General features: G+C 34.4%; 1 protein-coding gene across 9 annotated transcripts in view; it reads left to right on the top strand.

The window, feature by feature from the left end:
* The window catches only part of CACNA1C (calcium voltage-gated channel subunit alpha1 C), a 970,192-nt gene that overhangs the window by 606,480 nt on the left and 344,713 nt on the right, over positions 1 to 18,999 (top strand). The window lies entirely within an intron of this gene.

Raw genomic sequence — 18,999 nt, 5'->3', positions numbered from 1 at the left:
GATATTAAAAAGAAAACATAAATTCAAAATATATTTCAACAGCAAAGTGGATGAGACTTTGCAGCTACTAAAATATGAAGGCTAAAGGAGAGAGAAAAGTTAAAAAATGAATAAGATTTTGAGCCCAGATGGCATAACAAATCACCTGAACTTAGTTACATATATGCTGACACAGAGAAAACTTAGCAATGAATGAAATATCTTTCTCTAATAATCTACTCAGGGGAATTTATCAATAATTATACTTTAATTTTTCAATGTGACTCTATAGAAATGTCCACAAATCTCACAAAACATAAATCAAATGCAGCTAATTTGATTTAGCAGTAAGCAAAATGATTCTTCCTTTTTAAGGTACTCAAGCACATTCATAATTAGCTGATTAAACCACCACACAAATAGTTATTCAAAATAGGAAAGGAAAGAGGAAGAAAGGAAGAAGGAATGTGAAGATTAGCAGATACAAATACTGCTCTTGGCTAGAAAGGTAATTGTTCATTAAGGACAAGTAGAATACAGAGAAAATAATGGAAAAGCATCCAATTATCCAATGGTGTTGCCACTTCTATAGATCAGTTGGCAAACATTTGATAAAATTTACAAGAATTTGCCTTCGGCTTATAAATAAAGCAAAAAACTATCAATTTTTTCTCTTTAAAGACAGTACCAAAAATAGATTTAGAATCCCTTTTCCCAGAATTCTATCATCCCACAGCTAAAGAAACTATTTTCTTAAAACTATACTTTTTGAGTCTTGTCTCCTACAATAAAAACTCCAAGTTCCTTGAGGGCAGAGACAGTATCCTGTACTTTTATTGTACTCCCCAAAGGCACAAAAGGAGACTGAATATGCTCAATAGACCTTTGAGTTAGTAAGAAATTGAATTGACTGTAAAGAAATGAAAATAAGACAATGAAATAGAATTTTACTGCACTGCATTGAATTATCTAATCCAATTGAATACACTTCCAAGAATACTGCTTCTTTGTAGCTCTATCACATGGAAAGTGGGGTAGCATATGTTTGGAGGCTTTCTGCATTGGTTACTCTGACACCTTTTCCAAAGTTAGATCATATGAGAGGTAAGTGAAACGGAATTACCTGCTTGAAGGGGAATTCTATTGTTGTCCCTCTTTTGCTCACCAACCTCCCACTCCTTCTCTGCCTCTGGCTCATTTCCCTTCATACTGATTTCCCCAGATATCAGATAACTACTAGGAATCACTACCCACAAACCTAGGAGTGACCCATTATTGACTTTCTCATCTAGTGAACTTAATATTAACACATAATTATCACCGACATTTACCAAAACATTAACTGAAAATATAAAGCAAATACATAATATTTCATCCATAAATTCCTATCATATTACTATATATAATACCATCATATCATATCACTAGTGCATATAATATTTAAGGGTAGAATAAGCATACCCCTAAAATTCCAGGGAAATGAAATTTACCTTTAGTAAAATCAGTAATCATCCACAAAAATTCAGTAATCTTTATTGTAAGATTGGCCAAACCATTTCTAACTCTGCTTTTTTGTTATTCTTTTTCTCTATATCTCAGAAGTTACAAAAGGAAATTTCAGAGAACTACCTATTCTTCCTCATTTCATGTTTCCCCTTCTCTAAGTATGTCTATTCACAAGTACAAATGGAGGGATGGAGGGAAGGAGGGAGGGAGAAAAGAAGGGAGGGGAGAGAGAGAGAGAGAGAGAGAGAGAGAGAGAGAGAGAGAGAGAGAGAGAGAGAGAGAGAGAGAGAGAGAGAGATTGTGTCATGACCTCTCTTTAACAAAGCTGTGAAGTCCATAAGTCCATCATTTTTTTACTGTTTTTTTTCCTGGCTCATCAATTGGTTCCCCTCTTTAAAAGACTTCACTTTACCTTAGGTTATAACTCAATTCTCATCTTCTGTCCTAAAACCATAATCAGGTACATTTGTCTTACAATCATAAAATAGTGCTGGTGTTCCTATTTCTCCAGTCATTAATCTCAAATTTATCAAATTTTTCATGTGTCAATGAATCATAGAAACACAAACTACTGAAGCAAACTTTCCTCCTTATTCCCTGCCATGTTCTGTACAACATGTCATCTGCAAATGAGCAGTTGTTTCAAAATACTGATGCAGATTTTTTTTAGGTTTTTTTTTGCAAGGCAAACGGGGTCAAGTGGCTTGCCCAAGGCCACACAGCTAGGCAATCATTAAGTGTCTGAGACCGGATCTGAACCCAGGCACTCCTGACTCCAGGGCCGGTGCTTTATCCACTGTGCCACCTAGCCACCCCTGATGCAGATTTAACAATCGCTTTCTCAGAACACTGAATGAAATTTTTGCCCTACATAAGTGAACTGCCAAAGGTCTTCCGGGGCGGCTAGGTGGTGCATATAGTGCATATAGTGCATATAGTATCCAAATCTAATAATCATTTATTAAGGGCCTACTGATAGAGATATAAAGAAAAATGAAGTGGGGGGAAGTAGGATCTGTTTTCAAGGAGTTAACATACAAATAGGAGATGGTGAGGGAAGTAAACAATATATGAATAAATAAGCCCATACATCACTACTTGAGAGTACTAATAACAACAGGGGCTCAGAAATGATTACCATAAAAGGGGTATCTCTCTGGGTTTATTTCTGTCTATCAAATGAGTGGATTGGTCTAAATTATCTTTAAATACTATTACAGATTCAACATTGTATTATAAGTAGCTTACTCTAGATTACTACAAATAGTACCCAGGGACTGAATCAGGAGTAGAACCCACCACACTGTCTCCCTCTCAGTCTGTTCTTCTCTCCATTAGGCAGGATTGTCTGAGATAAAAGCATTTCTTTATAGACTTGGAGTCATTATGCAGTCTCATGCTCTCAATCTGTAACAATGTCTTGGGTTTTTAAATAGCATTATCAGTATCACAAGACAATAGTGCCCAGATCTACAAAAATGTTATTTTTTAAAAAAAAATAAAAGTCTCCATGGGTAGAAATCCTGATACTCCAAGAAATGTTAATTGATCTATGCTGACTCTACAGAATTCAAATTGAGATATTAGCTCTGTGGCAAGTAAAGAAAAAAAATACAAATCAAGAAAGAAGGAAAAGGGGATAGGAAAAGGTAAAAACATACAGAGACAGGAAGAGAGGAATAGGACAGAGAGAAAAGCAAGAGAGACAGAACAGAAGACAGAAAAGGAAAAAAATATTGTAGAGCTAAAGATACAGAGAAAAGGCAGAGTATGAGAAAATCTGGATATAATGAAAAAGGAGAAAGAGACAGAAGAGGAAGTGGGGAAAAGAAAAGATGTAGAGAGAGATTTAGAAGGGATGAAGAAAGGAACAGAGGAAGAGGAAGACAGAAAAACAGGAGAGAGAAAGAGAAAAAAAGGGAATGCAGGGGGGAAAAGACATAAAGAACACACAAGGGACAGGAGTCGTGAGGACATTGATTATTTTCATCTTCTGTGAGACAGATTTGCTGCTTCCTTCTTGGTTGTTTAGTGTCTTGGCTAAAAATAATTCCACTGAATGGTGTCCCAGGGACAAGGGCATGGAGGAAAATATGATACTTTTGCAGAAGATTCGAACTAGGAAATGTTCACAATTTTATGCAAAGTGTCTATACCATAAACCTAAGTTTAGGAGATTAATATTTTCATATGATCACTTGAGTTGGGTTGATGATAACCCAAAACTATTTTGGCCATACTCATTTAGTGAATCCCTTTTCCCTAAGCTCTGTGCCTTCTAAGACAGTAAATTGGTTATTCTGAGGGAATTTTGTTCTCACATTATTGGAATGTCACTTATTATTATTGTTATCATTATCTTTATTTCTCCTAGTTTTGTTTTTTGGGTCTTTTTTTACAAAAAAAATGGTAATGAATGTTGAATGGGAGATGTATTCCAAATATTCAAGCATAAGAAATATGGATGGCTGCAGGATTGGGTGTTCTGTATCCTGACAGCCTATTAGAAAAAGATCTTGAATACAAAAAAAGGGGGATAGGAAGGTATTTTGGAGGAAGAACTAATGAAAAAATAATTACAATGCAAATACAACACACACATATATTCAGCATCCTTTTTGTGTAGAGAGCACTATACTTGTAGAGATGTCAACAACAAGACAAAAGATGTTGTTTATGCCCTCAATCAGGTTATAGTCAACTAGAGGAAAAGATAAAAATTACAATATATATAATATCATCACATGAATCATTTAGTGATTTATCCAAGTGCTGTGAAAGATGTGAGGACGACAATAATTATTGAATAGAAGCATCATGAAAGGCTTTTTAAAAGTGATTCCAAGTTGAGTATTAAGGAATAATTAGAAATTCAACTGATGAAGGTAGAGAGGAAATATGAAGTATGGTACAATGTGAGGAACAGCATAGTAGAAATAAAACATTGGTCCTTCTATGACCCAAGGGTGAGAGAATATAAAGTCCATTGAAGGAAATATGAGGGGATAGTGAGATAAGAAAGGATTGAGAATTCTAATCAAAGAAATTTAAATTTATTTGACAGGTAATAGGAAGTTACTGAACATTTTTAAGCAATCTCAGGATGATTCCTATCTTCCTCAAGACTTTCTCACAAAATTGTGAAAGACAAAAATAATTTTGGCATGTTAGTAATGTTCTCTCCTTATCTCTTTCAAGCTCCCAGTACTGTTCTCTTTTATTCCATCCTCTGATTAAAATTTGCTCTGAGAAAGATAAATTAAATTAAACTCTGAGCAGCAGTTGAAATAAGGGTTTCCTTAATCAAAGGAATTTAAAAAATGTGATGATCAGTTTTTCCCCACATATAAATTCCTTCATTTAGTAGTAAATGCCTTTACATGAATGATTGTAGGATATCCCTATGCTTACCCTAAGGAGAACAAAAAGAAACCCATGCTGAAGACTTATACCCAAATGCGGTTTATTGTTTTACTAAAATTTTTACTATATTTTTTTACTAAAATTACCATATTTTTTCTTTTATATCAATCTACATCTCCCAATTTCTCTCCTATCCCCCTTCTAGACATATATCCCTTAAAACAAAGAATTAGAAAGAAAAGCAAAAAGACAGCAAAACTAAGCAGACTTTTGAAAAATTCTGTTCCATAGTGATCTAAACTCATATCACTCACTTATTCAAAGAAAGGAGAAAAAATCTCTTTTGAGGGATCAAGTTTAGATAGTAATAATTTTACAGTAGTAGGTTTAACAGTTGTTCTTTTCACTTGTTCTTTCATTGTGTATATTGCTTTCCTGGTTCCACTCTTCAATTCATATAAATCTTTGAATACATTTCTCTATTCATCATTTCTTACAGCACAGGATTAATCCATTATATTCAGGTATCACAGCTTGTTCATCTATTCCCCAGCCAAAGGTAATCTACTTTGTTTTCAATTCTTTGCCACTAAAAAGTGCTATGATAAATAGTTTGGCATATGTCAATGTTTTTCTTTTTTATTGTTGACCTTTTTGTGGCATGGTTATAGCAGTGGTATGTTTTAAGTAAGGGCTGTTCAAAATGTGGCCCAGAGTGATTTTATGCAGCCTGCATATGGGTTTTAATATTCACGAGCAGAAAAACTAAAGTAATAATTTTCATGGATTATATATATATATATATATTAGATTTTTTAATTCTATCACTAATAAATAATATCATTAATATTAATTTTCTTTGGTGTTTTTAAGCAGTATTATGAATGGAACATATTGCATGGAATTTTCTTTTTTTTTTTTTTTTTTGCAAGGCAAATGGGGTTAAGTGGCTTGCCCAAGGCCACACAGCTAGGTAATTATTAAGTGTCTGAGCCCGGATTTGAACCCAGGTATTCCTGACTCCAAGGCCGGTGCTTTATCCACTGCACCACCTAGCTGCCCCTATTGCACGGAATTTTCAATCAACCTGTGGGATGCATTCTGTTTGTACAATGCAGACTAGTCAGTATGCACCTACTTTTATACAACTGCGTTGTCACTTTGTTATTTTGTGTTTGCTTTCTCACTTTCATATTGATGATGTGTTTCCCCCACTTCTAGAAAGTTATGAGGCAACCTTTTATATCTAAGAACCTTTGCCCAGAAGCCCTCATGTAGCACTACATCTGCTGAATGCAAATTGTACTTTTTATTCTGTATGTTACTGTAGAACAATTATTTTATTTTAATGCGACTCTAAGATAACCTAAGATTGGACAACTCTGTCTTAAGTCTTAAGTCTAGTGGTTTAGATATTTAAGTTAATTGTTTAGAAGGGTTTCAAATTGCTTTCCAGAAGGGTTAGATCCATTCATGGGTCTGCCAGCATTGTATTAGTGTGTTTACTTTTCCATCGTCCTACCAACATTGACTATTCCCATCTTTAGTCATTTTTGTCAATTTTGCTGAATGGGAGTTAAAACCTTACCTGTTTTGATTTACTTTCATCATTATTATTATTATTGAAGTTTTTGCTATTATTAATGCGAGTGATTTAGAACATTTTAAAATATTCAGTAGTAGTTTGTTTTTATTCTTTATAACCTCTGACCTCTGATCTATTAGGGAAATACTTTTGATCTTATATATTTTTATTGATTACCTATATAACTTGACTATCAAGCTATCAGAAATATTTGCCATAAAGATGTTTCCCAATCTTATCCAAGTTTAGGCAAAAACTTGTCAATTTCATACAGTCAAAACCTTTATAACCTTTGCAATTATCTTAAATGAAATTTCTCTTTCTCTCTTTTCCTTCTGCCATCTTTTAGTTAATACAGTTAATGATTTTTGTGGATTTATTTTGTATACAGCTACTTTGCTCTATTTTCTATATAAACCATTATCTTATCTATAAATATGGATATATTTTCCCTCTCTTCACTTGTTTTTTCTTCTTTTAGTTGCTTTCTCTTGTCTTATTAGCTAATAAACATTTCTAGCACTATGTCAAATGATAGTGAAGGTGGAGGGGGGGAGGAAATCTTTGCTTTTACTCCCAAACTTATTGAAAAAGCTTTTACTATTTCTCCATTACAAATAATGTTAGCTTTTAGTTTCAGATGAATAGTTTTGATTATGTTTTGTAGAGGAGCCAGGCTATGATTTTTAGTGTTTTTGACATAAAATGGGTGCTTCATTTAGTCAAAAGCTTTTTCTGCTTCTATTAAAAAAACACATAATTTATACGATCCTACCTGGATTTGAATCTTAAATTGGAAATATAATAGTAGTGTGATTCTGGGCAAATCACTTAAATGCCTTGGTTTCCTCACCTATAAAGTTAGGGAGTCGGACTTGCTGATTTTCCAAGATCTAAATTGATGATCTTTTGATCCAATAGTAATTTGTTTTATTTTTTGCAGTTGCCTTTTCCTGTAGTTTAGTGAGGAATTTACCTCCTAGTGATAGCTATGAAAGGGAGTCAGATACAGTAAACCATCAAATCTGTATCCAGGTTGAAGCAGCTGTTTAATTGCTCCCCAGATGTGTGTGGTATGGCAGCCTCAGAGATGACTTCACAACTTTCTTTTTTGTATAGGAAATGTCACTGATGTGTTTGAGATATTCTCTCTTTGGGTCTATGCTCTATTATCTTTTAGCACAATAATTGCTTATAGAGGATAGAAATATGTGACAAGATTTTTCCCCTGTTTACTTAGTATTTGCTAATTATTGGGGGAAAGTGCCTAGAAAATTAGGAAGGAAAACAAGAAATAATTAATAATATGCAGAGGATATAAGTCAACTAATAGAGATAAGAATCTTCCTCCCAGGAAGCTCTGTGTCTTCAATTATCAGGTAATATCATGAGATTAATTTTGAGTTTTTTTCTTATTTTCTTAAAGATCCTTGGAATCCTAAATATGAGATACTAATTCAAATTCTGTAGGGAAGAAGGGAACAAATATATGCAAAAATCTTGACAAAGGGATAAGCTAGATTACTCATTGATACAGTCATAAATAAATGTGTGCATATATATTTATATATGCATATATATGTATATATGTATATATATATATATACATACTTTCAAAAGCAAGCAATATCAATTTGCATTCCCCAGAGTGAGTAAGGAGAGCATTTACTAAATTCCAAGAAGCAAAACATATCCTTATGCCCATATCAAGTATGATGCTTCCCAGTGGGATTTGTATTGAAAGAGGACTGAAGTTCTAAAGATGAAAGAAAGAAACTACCCTTAATATCAGTTAAATGAAGGGAAGCTATTAGGAAAATAGGGGGAAATTGTGCCTTCATGGAGCCTACAAAATCAAATTGCACAATTTATCTTTTACTAGACCTAATGTGAGGGCTAGATCCCTCAGGGATTCTCAAGGGGATCTCAAGGGATTCTTCAGAAGGAAAAAAAGATAGCCTGCTTGGAAAAAGGAAGAATAGGAAAAAACAAGCATGTGAAAATTTCAAGGTCTCATACCCCAACTTCTGTGTTTTCTTTAAGGCCTGACTCAAATGTCACTTCTTCCATGAAGTCTTCACTGATCCCTTTACTTAGAAGGGATTTTTTCCCCTTATCCAATCACCTGGGACTTTATACTTCTCAAGTGCAAAGCTCCTTGATAATAAAACTAGCATCAGGGTTTTTTAAAAATATCCTCCAGAGTTTAGCAATCTATTTCACACAGAGGAGGATCTTAGTGTTTCTTGAATGACAGTTTAAGAACATGAATGATGATGGTTAATAAACTGTAAGTTAGAAAAATAGGATGTCCAGGGAATGTTCAGGTATGTTTTATGAGGAGCAAAGAGAGTAAGAAAGAGAGATGTAGAACAAGGGCAAAGAAGAAAGGGTTGGTTCAGATTGGGTGATACAATGGAGGATCTTTATTGGCTAGCTTGCTGCTTGAAGGTACTAGTTATCTATCAGAGAGGAAAGGAGACATTACTGAAGAGGAATGAATGTGCTCAAAAAGCAGGCTTCAATGATTTCCCAGTTTTTCTGTGGCCTTCAGTGCTAAGTTCTGTACGAAAACTGAATGGGAAACAGACCTTAAATGCAGGAAACAGCATCCTTTCCTGTCACTATTTTACTTTTAGCAGTCAGTCTTAACTTCTAGCCAGCCAGAGAACTGACTTTATTTGCATTTATTACAGGGTTTTGTTTTTTTGAGCCTAGAGCTTAATGCCATTCTCATTTGGGATGCTAAGCTTTTTATCTGTTTTCCTCTCAAAGATCTGCAGTTCACTTTAAAGGCCATAGCACCTGCTGAAATACAAAAGAAATCTACATTCTCCAGTGCTAGTGACAGAAGAAAGAAGGGTCCCAAAGATAACATCAGGAAAGTTTAGAAGAAATGTTTAGAGGAAGCTTTTTCCTTATGAAAATGATTTGGGATTCAAAATAAAATTCTGGCATTTGGAGGCATTTGCATCAGTTGGATTAATGGGGAAGAGGATGGATCTTCTTTCAATCTAAACAGCAGAAAAGTAATTAGTGCCTCTTGGGGTAGAACTCTTATAACAGTACCTTATAGGAAAGATAATGATAAGCTGGACATTATCCAGTAGAATCATTCAGATCACTGAATATTTTTGCAATTATACAAGCGATTTTAAAATTTTTCTTTAAAGTATTGACTATGCTTTGTTAGTTTGACTTGCAGATAGTTTATGCATGTCTAGTTATTTTTGGATAGAACTTACCTTTATAATTTCCTTCTGTATTTGATTATTGCTATAATGATATGCTCTGTTTTAATAGATCTATTTTTGTATCTTGTATTTTTGTATTTGTATCTTGCTAATTCATTGAAACTTTCATTGTCTTAGTTTCTTTGCTGATTCTTTAGCGTTTTCTAAGTAAAACAATATGCCATTCTCAAATAGGAGTAGTCTTTTTTTTTTCCATTTTGCTTATGTTTGGAAGCAGCAACTCTCAGCAGTCCAGAGAGCCAGGAAGGGATCTGACTGGTTTTAGACTATATTATCCGCATCTAGAGGAAGAAAAACAAAACAAAACACAGAAAAAAAAACCCTTCCACATCTGATGAACACTTTATAAAAATTATCTCTAATGTATATCATTTTGCCTATGTTTATGTACTTTCTCATTGGTATTGTTAGTAATTCTAGAATTATGTCAAATTATAATGGGTAGAAATTTATCATTACTTCTGTATTTATTAGGAAAACTTCTAGAGTTGATTTTTACCACTCAAGCATTGGTTTTAGATATATATTATTTGTCTTATGAAAATTTTCATTCTGGCCTGTACTTTGAAGAATTTTTAATATAAATTAGTATTTTACTTTATCAAAAACTTTACTAACTGATATAATCATGTGACTTGTTCTTAATATGATTAGTTAAAACCTGAGTGCAAGTGCATCATTTCAAATTGGAATCTAGTTCCAAAGACCTTAACATCTTCATTAAAACAGCTGAAAGGAAAGGGAATTCTCTACAAATCAATTTCATAGATTTTCTTATTTAACCAATCTCAATGCATTCATATTATCAAAGAAATATTAAACTATAGAATCTTTGTCTTCCTCCCCAACTTACATGGAGTATACAATTTTCCTCATACTCTTGCACTAGTGGGAATGTTCTCCAAACAATTTATGTTAATATTTCTAGCAACTGGCAATGATTCTCTTCTTCTGAACTCCATCTCCACAGCTGCCATTCTTCTTGGCCACTGAAACTGTAGCCTGATGTTTCTCCATTGAACTGTCATTCCCAACTGTTAAAAGATATCAACTGATCCTGCAGTGTCTTAAAATGAATATTATCTTAAAGTGAATGTTAAAGTGAATATTTTGTGGGACTGCTCCAGAAGAGTGTGCCTAGGGTCTAATCAACCCATTTTCACCTCTTTTGTTAATCAAACCTTTCACAGCTCAGTAATACCCAGGAAATCATCAAGATCTTTTCCCACTTTATTGGTCTCCTTCTGATTGGAATGAGACAAGTGGATTGCTTTAAACTCACATCATGTCTTTGTCAGCTAGCAGCTCAGACATGAAAATTACCCTGAAGCCTCAATAAACCTCAGGAACTACTGGGAGAAACACTAGTGGGAGAAACCCAGACTTTGCCTTGCTCCTGTTGCTTTGGAAAAGTCCATGTCTTTCTTGTTTCCTGCTTCATTTCTGTAGTCTACCAGAGTAAACATAGCCCTGGAATATCTTCCCAACATGTCAAACTATTTCCCATTTACTCCTTAAGCAATTCAGGTTCCATATCCCTCAAATCTAAACCTAAAAGAATACTCTTCATCCAAGTGAAGAAGGTGAATGAATACCAATCTCCTACTGAGGTCACAATTCCCCAAGAAGGACAACTATGTGATTGTACTTAACACAAACTCATTTTTATGGTATACTTCAAAGTTTTTATTGCTTCTCCTGCTTTGTATCATCTGAACTGACTGGCAAAGAAGACAAGTCCATTTTTACAAGGAAAAGTTGTATTTAAACACACATATACACAGAGCCAAAGTTATGACAGTTTACAGTTTCCAGGAGTCATTTAATTGGATCTGTCTTCATAACCAGCTTCAACTGGCTTGCAACAAGAATCATTACATAAAAAATAAAAAAAAACTTGATTTGGAAAGAATATGTTAGTCCTCCAAGCGCTTGGTTTCTGTCCCACCTTCTATAAAGAGCACAACATTTGGAGTCAAAGGACCCCAATCTGACATTTACTATTAATGGAATCTTAAATAAGTCATTTCCTCTCCAAAATAAAAGCAAAAAAACATTCCAAAGGGGAAAGAAAACTATCTTTGGCTTTTGTTCTAACAGAGGGATATCCTTGAAATAATTAACTCTTGATGTAGCTGCCACCATTCCTTTCCCTTGCCCACTATGGTACCCAAACTGCCCTAGCCCTCCCTGGTCTTGACAGAAATGAAAATTCTTTTTAAAACTGAAATATGGTAGGGTTAAAGAATGTATTAAATTATTGATAGAAAGTAAAAAAAAGGAAAAAGATACAAAACTAAAGGAATCAATAAGGCATAAAGGTCTAGAGTTGTTTGATTTATTCTGTTATAACCTTCTATTGTACTTCTAATTTCCTTTGTTTTGAGGATAACTTCTGTGGTTTAGGTATGAATGCTTGGCCTCTTTTCTTTTAGAATGTTTATTTACAAGCAGTCTTGCAAATAACCATAAAATTTACTAATCTACCAAAATTCCACAAAGGGCTTACCCTTCAAGGTATACAAGTTATAGATTGGTGCAACCAGTGCTTGATTCTTCTTAACAGAAAAAGTCTTGAATTTAAGAGTCTGAAGACCTGGGCCTAGGTATTGTCTCTGATAATAGTTGTGTCATCATAGACATCTCTTTGAAATTCAGTTTCCTCACTCATAAAACAAAGAGTATTTTCATTTGTTCTGTCCTAGGGTTATGGAAAAAACAATTGGGGATTTTTAAAATGATTACACTTGTAAAGTATCCCAAAAATATGAGTTTTTGTTCCTATTATTTTAATGATAAGATAAGACTATATTGCATTATTAGGGTCAGCTAGGTGGTGCAGTAGGGGCAAATATACTTGTATTTAAATCTGGCCTCAGATATTTAAAAGTTGTATGACCCTGGGTAAGTCATTTAACCTCTGTTTGCCCAGTTTCCTCAGTATGAAGATGGTAATAACTTACATTTCAAAGTTGTTGTTAACATCAAATTAATCATTGTAAAGCACTTAGAGCAATGCCAAGCATAAATAAACATAAATGTTCATTAACATCATCATCGTGATCATTATTTTTGTTACAGTTCTGAGCCAACAACTCAGATTTAATCACCATTTAATGCCACCTTAGATTTATAATGCTGGGTTCAGATGAACAATTGTACTAGTACTAGTTTGGGGAGTCAGGTTATACAAGAGTTCATTTAAAAAAGATATAGAGGTTTCAGTGGACCACCATCTTGTTATGAGATAACAGTATGATACATCAGCCAAAAGAGCTCACTCAATCGTGGACCACAATAATAGAAGGCAAAAGTCCAGAAATAAAGAACAGGCAGTCTCATTGACTCAGACTACACCTGAAATATTGTGACTAGTTATGACTCAAGGCAATTTTTTTACGTTTTTGCAAGGCAAATGGGGTTAAGTGGCTTGCCCAAGGCCACACAGCTAGGTAATTATTAAGTGTCTGAGGCCGGATTTGAACCCAGGTACTCCTGACTCCAGGGCCGGTGCTCTATCCACTGCGCCACCTAGCCGCCCCAAGTAAAGACATTTTAGGAGATACTAACAAACTGAGGAATGACCAAAGGATGGAATGGGTAAGGGTACAAGAGACCAGGACAAATGAGATTGAAGAATTATAAGCTATTTATCCTGGAGAATGGAGGTTTAGGAGAACATTTAAATATTTGAAAGTCTGTAATATGGACAATGGGGTTCTTCTGTTAAGCCCTAAAGAATAGAAGTAGATGGGGTGGCTAGGTGGCGCAGTGGATAGAGCACCGGCCCTGGAGTCAGGAGTACCTGGGTTCAAATCCGGCCTCAGACACTTAATAATTACCTAGCTGTGTGGCCTTGGGCAAGCCACTTAACCCCATTTGCCTTGCAAAAACCTTTAAAAAAAGAAAAAAAAAAGAATAGAAGTAGAAGTTAATAAACCAACTTTAATGGTTATACTCTACCTGGTAGAAATTAGAAGAGAAGCAGTCCCAGAACAGTGGAAAGGCCTTTGGTATAAAGACATAAAAAGACAACTTTCCTAATGATTATAATTATCCAAAAGCTTCATGATCTGCCTTGGGAAGCAGCAGGTTCTAAGACCCTATGTGGAAGTTTTTAAGGGAATTGTTAGAGGAGACTTTTGTGCAAGTACAAGTTGGAATATTGTGGTTCAGTGGACTTTGGAGTCATCTCTGATACCCCCTGTGTGACCTTGGGCAATTCACTTAGCTGTCCTTGGAAATTACTCAGGAGTAAAACAACATGAACTCTGAGATTTCTTCAAGCTATACATCAATGATCCTTTGAACTGGTCATGTTGCTTGCTAGCTATGTGGTGTTGGACAAGATATAGACCACTCTGGACTTTGGGTTCTTTGACCATAAAATGTGGAGGTTGCTCTAGATCAGTAGTTTCAAAGTCAAATAGAAATAGGTGTCATTAAAACATATATAAGAATTCCTGGGAGCCCCATATAGACTTAGAAAATCATGTGTTACTATTATCTGTTTTGTCTTATTTTTATTCATTTTACATTTTCATCTGGTTTGAAGAGTTGCTTTGCTGTAGGCCATATATTTAATGCCTCTACTCTAGTAATCAAATCTCAGACGTTATGGTCTTAGGATCCCACTCTCAAAAATTAATGGGGACTCTAAAGATATTTGGTTTATATCAGTTATATCTATTGGCATCTACTGTTAGAAATTAAAAGTAATTTTAATTTGTTTAAAAAAGCAATAATGAATTCATTGTATGTTAACACATTTTTACGAAAAATCACTGTATTTTCCAAAACAAAAAATGAGTGAGAAGAGTGGCATTGTTTTACATACTTTTGCAAATCTCTTTCCTATCTGGCTTGATAGAAGACAGCTGAATTCTCCTATCTGCTTATGAATTCAATCTGTTACAATCTGTTGTTTTAAATATATGAAGAAAGGGGTGCCTAGGTGTTGCAGTGGATAGAACACCGGCCCTGGAGTCAGGAGTACCTGGGTTCAAATCCGGCCTCAGACATTTAATAAATTACCTAGCTGTGTGGTCTTGGACAAGTCACTTAACCCCACTGCCTTGCAAAAACCTAAAAAAATATGAAGAAAACCTAATTTCACATAGATATGTAGCTGGAAAAAAGCAAGGAGTATTTATTAGGCAACTGATAATATTTTAGTACCATCATAAAAATAGTTCAGACCTCAAGAATCTTCTAAAGGGTCTCAGGAATCCCCCAGTATGCATGCTTTAAGAACCATGGATCTGGAGTATCTTTTTTTTTTTTTTTAGTTTTTGGGTTGTTTGTTTTTTTTGCAACCAAAGTTTGACCATCCAATAGAAATTCAATATCCTTTCTCCATCCTTATTGCCAAAGAACATATTTCACACTTTACTAAGAATATTTGAACTCATTTTCAGTGAATTCCATTGAATTCACTTTTCTTCATTTAAAAAACTTTGGACATCATTCCCTATTCTTTGGCACTTTACTCCAGACTATCATGAAGAGGTGACCCTGCTCCTAACTAAAATCTATCTTTCTATATGTACTCATAATGAAATCCCTTCTTGTCTTCATATCATTCTCTTACCCCACATATGACATTAAAAAAACAAAACAAAACGTAATCTTCAATCTCTTACTATCTGTTGGTCCCTTTCCTACTGCCTACCAAAATGCCTAGATTTCCTCACCTAAAACAAACAAAAACTTGACTATATCCCATCATCTCTGCAATCCTGTATCCTATATCCCTTCTCCATTTCAATCAAAACTCCTTTGAAAAGCTGTTTGCATTCACTGTCTTCATTTCCTCTCCTGTTTTTTTATAAAATGTCTTCCAACTTAATCATTCAACTGAAACTGTTCTTTCTAAAACCACCAATAATCTTTTAATTAATAACTCTTATGATCATTTCTCAACTATTATTCCTTTTAGACTTCTCTGTGAATTTGCCAGTTCTCTCTCTGTCTCTCTGTCTCTCTCTCTCTCTCTCTTCTACTTCTTCTTCTTTCTTTTTTTTCTTTCCCTATTTCTCTTCCTTTCTATGACAACTCCTTCCCAGTCTCCTTTCTGGCTCATCATCAACAATATGCTTCTTAAATGTGGTTGGCATTGGCCCAGACTCACCTCTCTTCTCTTTCTGCCCATATAGAATGAATGATCTCAACAACTGAAATGTATTTAATTATTATCTCTATGCTGACATCAGATCTTTATTTCTAGCCCACATCAATCTTCCAATTAATAATCCCTCATCACCAACTACTTATTACACATTTCAAACTTAAAATGTTCAAAACTGAACTTATTATCTTTCTCTAAAAACCATTTTCTCATTTAAACTTTTCATTTCTGTTGAGGATATCATAATTTTTTCAGTCATTCAGATTTGTAATTTGGTATCACCTTCAGTGCCTCATTTTTTATTTAAATGTATTTATTTATTATTCCAACTACATGCAAAGATAGTTTGCAACATTCATTTTTGTAAGATTTTTGAATCTACATTTTTCTCCCTCCCTCCTTTCCTCCCCCCCCGCAGACTTTGACAGCAAGTAATCTTATATATGTTATATCTCTATAACTATGTTAAACATATTACCATATGTCAGGTTGTGAAAGATGAATCAGAAGAAAAGGGAACAAAAAACCATTGAGAGGATAAAAAAATAAAGCAAAAAACAATTTTTACATGAAAAATGGTATGCTTTGCTCTGCATTCAGACTCTGTAATTCTTTGGTATGTTTTATCATAAGTCCTTTAGAATTGTGGGCTAAGCCTGTCATATCTAATCATTACACAGTGTTGCTGTTAATGTGTACAATGTTCTCCTGGTTCTGCTCACTTCTCTCAGAATCAATTCATTTAAGTCTTTTCATGCTTTTCTGAAGTCTGCCCTTTCATGATTTCCTACAGAACAATAGTACTCCACAATTTGTTCAGTCATTCCTCAATTGATGAGTATCCCCTCAATTTCCAATTCTTTGCCACTGCAAAGAGAGTTACTATATAAACATTTTTGTCCATGTAGGCAATATCTCATTCTTATGCAAAACCTCAGTTGTTAAATCTTATTTCTATCTCACAGCATCTATCTCATCTAATTGTTTCTTCCTCTTGAATCAAAGAGACACTAAACTAGATCAAGTCCCTATCCCTTCATAACTGGACTGTTGTGTTGACCTCTCTACTTCAAGACTCTCCCCTTTTCAATCTACCCTTAGCATAGCTGCCAAACTGATTGTCCTAAAGAGCACATCTGATCATATGACTTTCCTTGCCAATTAAGATCAATAAGACACTCTATTTTTTAATTAAACATCAATTCCTCTATTTGGTATTGAGAATCCTTCACAATCTGGTCCTGTCTATCCTTACCACATTTTGCTGCTGCTGCTAATATATGTTGAGTTATTTCAGTCTTCCTGAGTCCATTTGGGGCTTTCCCTCTGTTGTGATTTGCCATTTCCTTCTGTAGTTCATTTTACAGATGAATAATGAGGCAAACAGGGTTAAATAATTTGCCCACGATCACACACTTGCACAAGGTAGCACTACTTTACTTTGTTCTCCTAACTTTCTTTTAGGATCAGTTCAAACATCATCCTCTACAGGAGATCTGTCTTCCCATTTCTAATGTTTACCTCCAACAAATTTTTTATTTATTACCCATATGTTTTCTCCCTATGTAAGCTCACTGAGGCAGGAATAGCTTTTGCTTTGGGGTTTATACCCTTAGTAATGAGCATAATGTCTGGCCCATAGAAGCAACTTAATAAATAAACATTGAATGATTGATTGTAAATTAGCGAGTTGGAACAGAAGATGACCTAAGGTTCCTTCCAGCTCTGCAGTTGTATAATTCTGAAGTTGCCCTGCCGTAGAAGCTTCTTGACTCTGGTCATCATTGGATATTATCAACCAAAGAGGGGTATCTGTTATCAACCAAACAGAGTATCAACCTATTGAGGCCTCATTCTAGAATTTCACATATCCTTGGCATTTGTTTTTTACTTCCTTTCTTCAGCTTTACTGTAGCTTTTCCTTCTGGATAACGAGCAATGCTTATCTGTAATCTAGGAAAAGATAGAGTGAAAAGGGACTCTTTTAAGGTTATTAAATTACAGGATTTGTTTCTTTTCCTTTAAAAAATATTCTCTGGGAAAAGCAACAAAACCCAATATAGATAAATTTCAGACAGATCTGGAAAAGGTCGCAAAACAAAAGTATTTTCTGCTAATTTGTTGTTTATTAATTCATCCTCTTCTACTTTGTTAATGATAATGGTTTTATGTGATATTTCATTTATTTTGAGTTCATTTAATTATTTGTTTGTTTGTATCTTTTATGTATTTATTGAGTGCCTACCATATGCAAGGCATTGTGCTTAAAATTGTGTGGGCAATGACAACAATGAACATGAAAACAACATCAAAGGCAGCTGATATTAAATTAATTACACTGAAAAAATCCTGTTCTGGAGAAAAGAGGATGAAACACATATCTCTCCTACTGGGAAAAAGGGGAGGGGGGCGATTGTTACAGGATACAACTGATTTGCAATCTAAACTGTTTTTCTTTGTATGAAGGAGTATAAGAGGGGCAAAAGGTATATCAGAAAATGACTGTGATATAGATAATTTGCATGTGTGATCAATAAAAACAACAGAGTGCTATAGGAAAGAATATATATTTACCTGACCTCAAGGAATTTGCAATTTAGGAAAGAGGAGAAGCTGGATAAGGATAACTCTAATACAAAACAGGGTGCTACCCTCTATTATGCTAACTCTTTCCAAATTTGCTATAGTTCAGAGGAAAGCAGATTGAGATGTTTGTAGAAGATAAGTATTTTGAGTTAAAATAGACTTTTAAATTATGAGGTCTTACCAATAATGATAGAATTCCTAATACTTTGAGTATCATATATATTGTCATCTGGTTATGCAGACAGCTGCATTATTATAGCAATTTGTGCCAGAAATTAAGATAAACACTGGATACAGAAAAAAAGGCAAAGATCATTCCTGATCTTAAGGATCCTATATTCTAATGGGGAAGACAATGCATATATATATATATATATGTATATATATATATATATACATATATATATATATATATATATCAAGCTACTATTTAGAAGATCTCTACAGAAATAGATTGATACAGATGGAAGGTCATCCAGAGGGGAAGGAAAAAGAAGAAAAAGAAGACAAGGGACGAGAAAAGACCTACATTCTGAGATGTGTATTTCTAGTTTTGCCACAGGCTGTTGTTTTTTGTGGCCATATCAATTCCCTAAAAC

This window comes from Macrotis lagotis, chromosome 7, assembly GCF_037893015.1.
Source record: "Macrotis lagotis isolate mMagLag1 chromosome 7, bilby.v1.9.chrom.fasta, whole genome shotgun sequence".
In the NCBI taxonomy this organism is placed as follows: Eukaryota; Metazoa; Chordata; class Mammalia; order Peramelemorphia; family Peramelidae; genus Macrotis; species Macrotis lagotis.
This window is presented reverse-complemented; position numbering and strand designations above follow the sequence as displayed.